Consider the following 12,047-nt stretch of genomic DNA (forward strand, 5'->3'; position numbering starts at 1 on the left):
CTGTTTTTTTTTACATCCACTACCAATGCAAAACCGTTTGCTAGTTTACATCCATTTTTCGTTCCGATCCGTTTTTTTGACGGATAAAAAATAGGGCATTCATCCGTTGCAAAAAACGGACATTGACGGAAGCGGATGAAAAAGTTTTTACATAGAGATGCATTGATGTCCGTTTTTCATCCGTCAACGGATGGTTAAAAAATGGACAAACAGACCGTATGTGTGAAAGGGGCCTAAAGCTTAGTAAAGAATCCAACCCTTTTGAAAATGTTGTCTCCATTGCAGATTTCTCTCACTTTACATCTCTTTAGTTACTGGTGATGGGACATAGACAGAAATAAAGGGGGGGGGGGAAATGGGGATTTTTTGGACCCCAAAATACATTTGCTACTCCTTTTATTATCCCTTTGACCCTTGCTGAAATAAAATTGTGTCTCGACTATTAAACAACTAGTATGGCGTTTCAATTATTGCAAAAATAAAAACCGAACAGAGGTTTTATTCCTTCCCCAACCTGTCCAAAACGTACAAAGTTTGCAGTGGAGTGGGGGTTAAAGCTGAATTCCAAGTTTGGAAATGTTGCTGAGCAGCTGCCCTTCCGCTTACTAAACAAAGGAGGTGGCCTACTTAGCGATTAGAGAACACTTTGCATTATTACAATAAATACTAACTGTTTTCTGATTGAAAAAGGTAGACAGTGTGATGTCACTGCAATGCCTATCCACCTCGTCCAATCAGAGAATGCTTTTCATTTATTGAGAAAATGCATAGAATTCACTAAATGGTGCCTGTCTCCAGTGCGCAACCTCCTGTGATCACAATGCAGCATGGCAGCTGCTCAGCATGGGACCTGGAAGCTAGCAGCAGTCACTTAAAGAAGTTCTTTACCCTAGAAACAAAACATTAAAAGTCAACAGCTACAAATACTGTAGCTTCTGACTTTTAATAATAGGACACTTACCTGTCCTGGAATCCAGTGCTGTTCTCACCTGAGCTGGCTCTTCAGTCGTCTTTGGGTCCAGGTACCAGCATCTTTAGTGTGGGAAGCCAGCTGTGACTCATTATGGCTTTACAGCCGGCTTCTCACTGATCATGTGTGAGCCCCACTGCGCTTTGTGATTGGTCCCGCAGCTTTCTGGGGTTTGTGATGTGTCCCAGAAGGCTGCGGGGGAAAGGAGGGTGAACCTCCACTTGGATTGCTGTGGGGCATCCGACCAAAAGTGGGAGCGGGTACCTATCAAAAACCAAGTACATCTCCCCCCCCCCCCCCCACACACACACACACACACAAAATAACGGAAAATTCCTATCAGATACTTACCATAATTTTTCTTTCCTGATGGTCTCCATGGCAGCCTACGTGTGGGTTAACCCCGCCTCCTCTCCATGGTATAGGACCCCCCTCTATAAATTTCAGCTTGCAGGTACAGCCAGTGTTCCATATCTTAGCCAAATCCAAGACCAGAGGGTGGGAACTCCGGCTGCCATGGAGACCATCAGGAAAGGAAAATTACAGTAAGTATCTGATAGGAATTTTCCGTTTTCCTGACAGTCTTCATGGCAGCCTACGTGTGGGAAAAAACTAGCCCAAGCCACACAGGTGGGAATGTTTCAAAGCAAATTTTACTTCAAATTATTAGCAGACAAAACAGTCAAGCCAAAATTAACTGAAGATAAGGAGGCTGGCTCCACACAATAATGTGTCATAACCGTATTTACAGAAGACCAGGAAGCCGCTCTGCAGACTACTTCTGGTGCAACATGATGCGAAGCCGCCCAGGACGTTGAGATGCTTCTCGTTGAGTGGGCTGTCACCGCCTCCGGAGGAGCCAAACCCTCTACACAGTAAGCTTGTTGGATAGCAGACACAATCCAGGCTGCAATGGACCTTGACGAGGCCCGCTTTCCTCTATTTTTGCTTGAGAAGAGGACGAAGAGGTTTTCTGATTGTCTGAAGGAAGATGTTGACTGGAGATATTCCGTTAGAGTCTTCCCTACATCCAAGGAATGAAGTTCATTATCCTCAGAAGATCGAAAGGTAGGAAGCACAATCTCCTGATTTTCGTGAAAAACCGATGAAACCTTCGGATTGGAATTGAGCATCGGAAATTAGGACCACTCGATCCGGAAAGAACGTGAGGAAAGGTTCTTTATGACCAAGGGAACTGATCTCAGAGACCCTCTTGGCTGAAGTGATTGCCACTAGAAAGGCTGTCTTAATGGCAAGTTCTCTGATAGAGATGGAATTCGTCGAACTGGTTCTTAAAGGACGTTAAGGACAAGAGGAAGGTCCCATTTTGGGAACCTTGGTTTCCTCTGAGGTCTGAGTCTGACCGCACCTTTGAAAAATTGCTGTATGAGTACATGCTTGGCCCAGGGGAACCCCGAGAAGGCTGATATTTGAACCCTGAGAGTCCCAACTGAGAGAGATTTATCCAGTCCCGCTTGAAGGAACTTTAGAACTTCTTGAACTCCAAAATTCGAGGAAGGATTTCCCTCCGGGTACGTGAATTCTAAGAACCTAGACCAGACTCTGCAGTAAACTCTGTTCATGCTAGGTCTCCTGGAGTTCATTAAAGTAGGAATTGCCCCAGGAGGGCATCCGAGTGACTCCAACCTCTCCCTCTCAAGAACCAGACCGTTAACCTGAGCAGAGCAGGGCAGGGGTGTAATGTTGTTCCCTGCGAGAGAAGGTCTGGTCTGAGAGGCAGGGGAATCGGGCTCCGATAACTGAGCTCAAGGACAAGTGGGAACCAGGGGCTGTTTGGCCAATGAGGGGCCACCATGACGATCTCCACATCTTCTGCTTGGAGTCTTTGAAGAAATCTGAGGATGATGGGAAACGGGGGAAAGGCATATGCCCTGCTGAATTCCCATCTGTCGGTCAGAGCATCTGTCCCCCAGGATTGGTGACACCTGCTGCGTGTGAAGTACCGGTCCAGCTTGTGGTTGCATGGAGATGCAAACAGGTCTACTTTGGGTGAGACCCCTAGTGACAGAATCCACTTGAATGAGTCGATGTGGAAAGACCACTCGTTGTAATTCAACTGGACTCTGGAAAGGAAATCTGCCTGGACATTCTGTGGCCCCGGAATGTAGGCCGCCGAGATGTTGGACAGATGGGCTTGGGCCCATGTCATGATTGGGTCTACCTCTTGAAGAAGGGAGAGACTTCTGGTTCCGCCCTGTCTCTTCACATAAGCCACTGCCGTGGTGTTGTTCATTCGGAGAAGCAGGGATTTGCCTTCTATCAGGTGGTGGAAAGCTTGAAGAGCTAGAAAATCCGCACGGAGCTCCAGGATGTTGGAGACCAGGGAGTGGGCTTGTGGAGGCCATCTCCCTTGAGCCACCTCTGCCATGCAATGGGCTCCCCAACCAGAGTTGCTGGCGTCCGTTGTAATGATGACCCAAGAGATGGGAACTAGGGAATGGCAATTGAGCAGGTTCTTGCGTTGGAGCCACCATAACAAGCTGTTTCTTATGCTGTGGGAAATAAAAATACACTGCTCATGTTCTTCCGGATTCCACTGAAGAAGGAAGCCCCTTTGAAACAGCCGTAGACGCCACAGTGCCCACTTGACCATAGGGGCCGTTGAGACCATAGTGCCGATAATCTTGAGACACTGGGATGCCGTCAGAAAGGAGGAGGAGAGGGCTGGACGAATCCTCTCCCGCACCACCGGGATTTTCTCTAGAGGAAGAGAAAGTGTATTCTGGACGGTGTTGAACTGAGCCCCTAGATAAACCAGATGTTGAGAGGGCTCCAGATGACTTTTTTGTAGATTCAACAACCATCCGAACTCCGTGAGAGTTGAGGTGACCAGGTCCCTGTGGGACAGAAGTTGATCCCTGTCTTGTGATAATAGTAGAAGATCATCTAAGTAGTGGTGAAGACGCACACCTTTCATTCTGATTAGAGCTACCACAGCCAGAAGGACCTTGGAGAACACCCTTGGGGATGTAGACAGGCCAAAAGGAAGACAAATGAACTGGAAGTGTCGAAGCTCTATCGCGAAACGAAGATACTTGTGGAAGTTTACTGCTATAGGCACATGGAAATATGCGTCTTTGAGATCTATTGACACTAGCCAACCATTGGGCCACCAGGAATAGCAAAGAAAGTACATTTAAGACACACAAACAAAACAAATACGCTGCCATGGAGGAAGATAAATCTTCAGACCCTGTCAGGATATCCGTTGGCCATCCGAAGCACTGCACAGTTATCAGCCAAAGAGGATTTTTGAATGTCACTCACCCGCCCGTGGCTGGGCCCTGGACATAGACACCGACTTTCATTCTGAGGTAGGCTGACCAAATTTCAACAGGAAATAATCCAAATAGGGTCCTTGGAGGAGGACAAAAAAGGAACACTGGCTGTACCTGCAAGCTGAAATTTATAGAGGGGGGTCCTATACCATTGGAGAGGAGGCGGAGTTAACCCACACGTAGGCTGCCATGGAGACTGTCAGGAAAATAAAGTTCCAAAATGTAACCACTTCAGCCCCGGAAGAGTTTACCCCCTTAATGACCAGGCCATTTTTTGCAATTCGGCACTGCGTTGCTTTAACGGAAAATTGCGCGGTCGTGCGACGCTGTACCCAAATACAATTTCCCACAAATAGAGCTTTCTTTTGGTGGTATTTGATCACCTCTGCGGTTTTTAGATTTTGCGCTATAAACAAAAAAAGAGCGACAATTTTGAAAAAAAAACGCCATATTTTTTACTTTCTGCTATAAAACATTCCCAATAAAAAAAAATTAAAAAATTTAATTTTTTTATCAGTTTAGGCCAATTTGTATTCTGCTATATATTTTTGGTAAAAAAAATCCCAAAAAGCGTATTTTAATTGGTTTGCGCAAAAGTTATCGCGTCTACAAACTACGGGATAGATTTTTGGACTTTTTATTTTATTTTTTGATTAGTAATGGCGGCGAGCTGTGATTTTTTAGCGGGACTGCGACATTACAGTGGACAGATCGGACCCCTAACTGACATTTTTTACACTTTTTGGGGACCAGTGCTAAACAATATGCACTGTTACTGTATAAATAACACTGGCAGAGAAGGGGTTAATGCTGGGGGTGATCAAAGGGGTTAAATGTATGCCTAATATGCTTACTGACTGTGTGGGGGGAGGGGTTCTGGGACAGACACAGACAGATCGCAGTTTCAGCTAAGCTGAAACTCCTGATCTCTCCCTGCCAGTCTGACAGAAGATCCCTCTGCTTTGTTTACATAAGCAGGCGGGTCTTCTCTCGGGTTTCTCGGACGTTCGCGGGAGGGCATCGGCAATCGCCTCCGCTACTCCCGTGGTATGCCTCTCGCTGCTTGCTTTTCTGGCTATGAAGACAATGATTATTATTTTGCAATAGCTCCGTGGTGGTGTGCGGCCAGTTTCTGTTTATCTTGGATCTCCATGAAAGATGGAAACCACTGTAATAGCCACCACTACTTAAAGCAGAACAGTACCCAAAAGTCTACCTTCTCCCCCCACCACTTTAACCAGGATTACAGTACCTTACTGTAATGTACCTAACAACTTAACCGCTTCCCATCCAGCCTATAGTAATATGACAGCTGAGCAAGAGCACTGCTTTCCTGGGGGGATGTCATATGATGACCCCCCCCCCCCCCCCATGGGCCACGCTGCAGCACGATCTGTCCCCTGCTGTGTCTTCAGGACACAGCGGATGACAGATCAGTGTGCTGGGCCGCTGCCGGTACCATGTGATTCCTGTGACCAATCACAGCAAATCAAATGACAATTGTACACAATGATTGGCTTCTATCTATAGCTGTTCATTGTGCACTATTGTGTTGATCTCTGTGATTAGTCACACAGGGCTATCACAACGCATTTGTACCATGTGATAGCTGTGGCTAAAAACAGGTTCACAATAGTACACACTGGATGAATGGGTTCATTCATAAAAAAACCGGTTGCTTATAACAGTGATATTCAAACTTTTATGGAATCATAGTGTATAAAAAATGATCCTGATCACCTCCACAGAGTAGTAGAGTATCACTGTTGTAACGCTGTATTGCTCTGATCACAGTATGTAAAGAAGAAATCGTAAAAAGATTAAAAAAAAAGAGACAATATGTAATAAAAAAGAAAAAGAATGTTAAATTATTTTTTTACATGCTGTCACCAGTTATATGATGATGCTGTGCTGCATTGTTGACAGCATGTAAAAACAAATCGGGACTTTGACATTTTTGACACTTTTGGGGGGACCAGTGACATTACTACAGTAATCAGTGCTAGAAATATGCACTGTTACTATAATAATGACACTGGCAGGGAAGGGGTTAACCCAGGGGCCCAGGGGCGAACAAAGGGTTAAATGAGGGGAGCTTAGGGGAGTGTTTTCTCACTGTGAGGGGGGTGAGCTTATTAGATCAACACAGAGACCTGTGTTCCTAAATAGGAGGAACACAGGAGCCCTGTGCTGATTGCTGACAGAACAATGGTCTGCCATGTTTACAACGGCAGACCACCGTTCTGTCTTCCCGGGGAACAATCGCAGGTGCCCAGCAGCAATCGCGGCCGCCAGCCCCGCAGATCAGCTTTCCCTCTTGCGAATCACCCGAGGAGCGACCATTGGGTACGGCAAGTTGTGCAGCCGATCCAGCCTGCCGCAGTATATCTGCAACGGGCTGTCGGCAAGCGGGTAATGGGGCACAAATCGAAAATTGATTTTGACATTTAGAGCCAAAAAAATCAAAGGAACAGGTTGGAAAACGTCTGCCGAACAAACGATGTATGGAAAGGTTAAAGTGTTTCACGCCCATTATAAATGTAACTGTTCACATTGCCCATATGTGACAAAACAGACAAAAGACTAATTCATTGATGTCCATTAGATTGATGTCCATACGGTTTCTTAATCGATGAGTACGAGTGCCAATACTTTCGGTCAAGTACACCGATACATTGCAGTGCATTTGCATCAATACAAGCAAAAAAATGTACACATATTGCACTGCAAAGAATCGCATGTGATTTGAACAGGAATGTGGTGTGATTCCTGTCCGAATCGCATGCGATTTCCCCTACTCCTCCTGTGTGTGCGTGTATAGAAATGGAAAAGCGCCATCTAGTAGGCAGTTTCTTAAAAATGTTGGAACTCAGTACCTATCTGGCCAAATGCAAAATCTGCATAGGTGTCACGCTCCCGCCGATGATAGCAAATCACTGAGGGGGTGCTCACAGGGCTGTAGGAGGAGTTCCCCATGGGTAAAGGGCGGAAGTGATGTCAGCTTGGGGGCAGACCGCCTCTACATCTCCCCCAGCCCTGTGAGCACCTCCAGCGGCCGTTATTTGCTATCATCGGCGGGACCGGGACACCTATGCAGATTTTGCGTGTGCCAGATACCTGTATGTACTGATTGCTAACATTTTTCTAAAACTGCCATAACATAAGATGGTGATTTTCGCTTCCTACGTACACACACAGAGGAGCAGAGGGGGAAATTGTATGTAATTCAGACAGAAATTTGTGCCAATTTATTTTGTATTGACACAAATCGCTCCGCAAAGTATCGGTTCTCGATATCAGTGAGTACTTGACAAAGTATCAACGCTCGTACTCGCCGATAAAGAGTTGATAGTGGTGCAACCTTAACCACTTCCCGACCACCCACGTAGACCTACGTCGGCTGACTTTAAGTGGTTGTACCGGGGTGATGCCTCTAGGTAGAGGTATCACCACGCTACAGTTTTTTAGAGCCGGTGGTCGGCTTTCCGGCGGTAATGACCGATGTGGCTCGAGAGCCGCTCGATTCTTACCCCAGCGAGCGGGAGGGGACGCCCCCTCCCGCCGCCTTCCGCGGCTCTGCCCAGGTCCTCCATCCCACTGGGAGACCCGAGCAACCAGCCGGTGCGTCCGACAGCTGGTTGGAGTCCCAATCAAAGCCGGATGTGGCTTTGATCGGGTCTCCGATGACGTAACCCGGAGGTGGCGTCCGCTAAAGGTGCTGGATTTAAAAAGTAAGTGTATTCAAAAATGCAGTTTTCTGCGTTTTGAATACAGGGAAGTGTAGTGGAGGGGTCGAGGGTCTTTTAGACCCTCGATCCCTCCATAAAGAGTACCTGTCACTGCCTATTGCTGTCACAAGGGATTTTTACTTTGCACATGTTGCCGTGAGCTCACGCACGAAAGAAAATGTAGACGGAAGTCGCGCCCCAAATGAAATCGCTGTTCAAACCACACATGTGAGGTATCGCCACAATCGCCAGAGCGAGAGCAATCATTTTAAAAAAAGGGCTACACTCTAACTCTGAATGGGTAACTGTTAAAAATGTTTAAAGCGTCGCCTATGGAGATTTTTATTGAACATAGTTTGTCGCCATTCCGCGGTTGTGCGCAATTTTAAACCATAACATGTTGGGTATCTATTTACTCGGCGTGACATCATCTTTCACAATATACAAAAAAAAGGGGTTAACTTTGCTGTTTAGTTTTTTTTTTAAATGCTGTGAAATGTAATATTTCCTAATTTTTCCAAAGAAATAGTGTTTGAAGGACCGCTGCGCAAATACCACGTGACAAAAAATATTGCAATGACCGCCATTTTATTCTCCAGAGTTTTTGCTTAAAAAAAAATATATATATATATATATATATATATATATATATATATATATATATATATATATACAGTGTATATATATGTATATATACAAACCCGATTGCAAAAAAAGTTGGGACACTGTACAAATTGTGAATAAAAACAGAATGCAATGATGTGGAAGTTTCAAATTTCAATATTTTATTCGGAATACAACATAGATGACATATCAAATGTTTAAACTGAAAAAAATGTATCATTTTAAGGGAAAAATAAGTTGATTTTAAATTTCATGGCATCAACACATCAAAAATGTAGGGACAAGGCCATGTTTACCACTGTGTGGCACCCCCTCTTCTTTTTATAACAGTCTGCAAACGTCTGGGGACTGAGGAGACAAGTTGCTGAAGTGTAGGAATAGGAATAGTGTCCCATTCTTGTCTAATACAGGCTTCTAGTTGCTCTTCTTTGTCGCATCTTCCTCTTTATGATGCACCAAATGCTTTCTATGGGTGAAAGATCTGGACTGCAGGCTGGCCATTTCAGTACCCGGATCCTTCTTCTACACAGCCATAATATTGTAATTGATGCAGTATGTGGATGCATTGTCATGTTGGAAAATACAAGGTCTTCCCTGAAAGAGATGACGTCTGGATGGGAGCATATGTTGTTCTAGAACTTGGATATACCTTTCAGCATTGATGGTGCCTTTCCAGATGTGTAAGCTGCCCATGTCACACGCATTCATGCAACCCCATACCATCAGAGATGCAGGCTTCTGAACTGAGCGCTGAGAACAACTTGGGTTGTCCTTGTACTCTTTAGTCCGGACGACATGGCGTCCCAGTTTTCCAAAAAGAACTTCCAATTTTCATTCGTCTGACCACAGAACAGTTTTCCACTTTGCCACAGTCCATTTTAAATGAGGCTTGGTCCAGAGAAAACGCCTGTGCTTCTGGATCATGTTTAGATATGGCTTCTTTTTTGGCCTATAGAGTTTTAGCTAGCAACGGCGAATGGCACGGTGGATTGTGTTCACCGACAATGTTTTCTGGAAGTATTCCTGAGCCCATGTTGTGATTTCCATTACAGTAGCATTCCTGTATGTGATGCAGTGCCGTCTAAGGGCCCGAAGATCACGAGCATCCAGTATGGTTTTCCGGCCTTGACCCTTACCCACAGAGATTGTTCAAAATTCTCTGAATCTTTGTATGATATTATGCACTGTAGATGATGATAACTCCAAACTGTTTCAAATTTTTCTCTGAGAAACTCCTTTCTGATATTGCTCCACTATTTTTCGCTGTAGCATTGAGGGAATTGGTGATCCTCTGCCCATCTTGACTTCTGAGAGACACTGCCACCCCGAGAGGCTCTTTTTATACCCAATCATGTTGCCAATTGACCTAATAAGTTGCAAATTGGTCCTCCAGCTCTTCCATATATGTAAATTTAACTTTTCCGGCCTCTTATTGCTACCTGTCCCAACTTTTTTGGAATGTGTAGCTCTCATGAAATCCAAAATGAGACAATATTTGGCATGACATTTCAAAATGTCTCACTTTCAACTTTTGATATGTTATCAATATTATATTGTGAATAAAATATAAGTTTATGAGATTTGTAAATTAGTCCATTCCTTTTTTACTCACAATTTGTACAGTGTCCCAACTTTTTTGGATTTGGGTTTGTTTATACATAATGTTTGGGGGTTCTAAGTAATTTTCTAGCAAAAAATACTGATTTTAACTTGTGAACAAAATGTGTCAAAAATGGGCTTGGTCCTTAAGTAGTTAAAGAGGTTGTACACCGAGAAAAAATTTTTTTCTCTTCTTTACATCCTGAAAGAGAAACCCATAATGAGCTAGTATGCATCGCATACTAGCTCATTATGAAATACTTACCTTAGAACGAGCCCCCGCCGTGCCGTCCGCGTACCTGTATGACGGGCGACATGTATAGTCGCCCGTCTTCCGGGATCGCGGCATCCGGCCATCTGATTGGCCGGAGCTGCGGTGACGTCACTCCCGCGCACGCGCGCGGGAGCCGACGGTCACGGCACGGGGCTCTGAAGGAACGGCATGATCTGCCGTTCCTTCAGAGCGCATGCGCCAGTGACGTCACTGGCTGCATTAAAGGTAAATATCTCCTAAACGGTGCATGTTTAGGAGATATTTACAGTACCTATAGGTAAGCCTTATCATAGGCTTACCTATAGGTACAACTTCCTGAGGAGGGTTTACTTCCTCTTTAATTTACATAAATGAATCAATCTTTTGTCCGTTTTGTCACATATGGGCAGGGCACTTATGCAGATGTTTAAATTGCATGCGATTCTCCGCAGTGCGATTTGTGCCCATTCACATTCGCAAAGTATTGGTTCTCAGTATCGGCGAGTACTTGACTGAAAGTATCGGCACTTGTACTCGCCGATAAAAAAATATGGGTGCAACCCTAAAGGACAGAAATAAATCATATATTTTGTCCGTTTTGTCACATATAGGCAGGGCACCAATGCAGATGTTCAAATCGCATGCGATTCTCTGCAGTGGGATTTGCGACCATTCACATTTGCACAGTATTGGTTTCTGTATTGGGAGCATTTGCGCAAGTACCGATCTTCACGCAAAATGCTTGGTATCAGCACTCCCACCGGCAGCCCGCCCTCCTCCCCTGGTTCCCGGGGTGTCCTATGCTTACCAGTGCCCAGGAACACATCCGCCGGCGGGGGGGGGGGGGGGGGGGGGAGACTGCAGTGAGACTAAGGCAAATGTATGCCTTGATCTCACAGGCAAATAGCGAAACTGGAAGTGATGTCAAAACCCCCCGTTGCCATGCACACCTGCACAAAGGTAAACGCACGCTCAGGGTGCGTATGTGTATGTAAACCGCAGTCGCACCCCACATGTGGCATATTACCGCGAATGTCAAAGTGAGAAAAATAATTCTAGCAAAAGAGCTCCTAGTTAACTCTAAAATTATGAGCTGTAACAGCTTTTAAAGCATTGCCTAAGGGGATTTTTGGGCACCACAGTTTTTATCCCGGGAGCACGCAATTTTAAAATGTGGAATTTTAGGTATCTATTCACTCGATGAAACCACATTGTTTATATTTTAACCGAAAATGGGTATTATATGGCGTGGTCTTGCACTAAAATTCAGTTTATTATATTTTTTCTAGAAAATTCGTGTTTATTAAACAGTTGCGCAAATATCACCTGAAACAAAAATGTGCTACTTTTACCTTATATTTTCTACAGGGCTTCTGCTTTTAGAAAATATATAATGGTCTTGGGGTTTATGTCATTATTTTATTTTTTTTTTTTTTTCAAAAAATTTGGATTTTTTACATGTATGCGACAAATGAAAAAAATTGCTCTAGAGCCGAACTGGATAAGACGGGGATGCAAACACGTCATTAGCCTGTGGTGTGAAAGAGCTCTCAAGAAAAACCTAACCAAAAGCA

The sequence above is a fragment of the Pelophylax lessonae genome (genome assembly GCF_965119305.1).
Source record: "Pelophylax lessonae genome assembly, chromosome: 4".
Classification (NCBI taxonomy): Eukaryota; Metazoa; Chordata; class Amphibia; order Anura; family Ranidae; genus Pelophylax; species Pelophylax lessonae.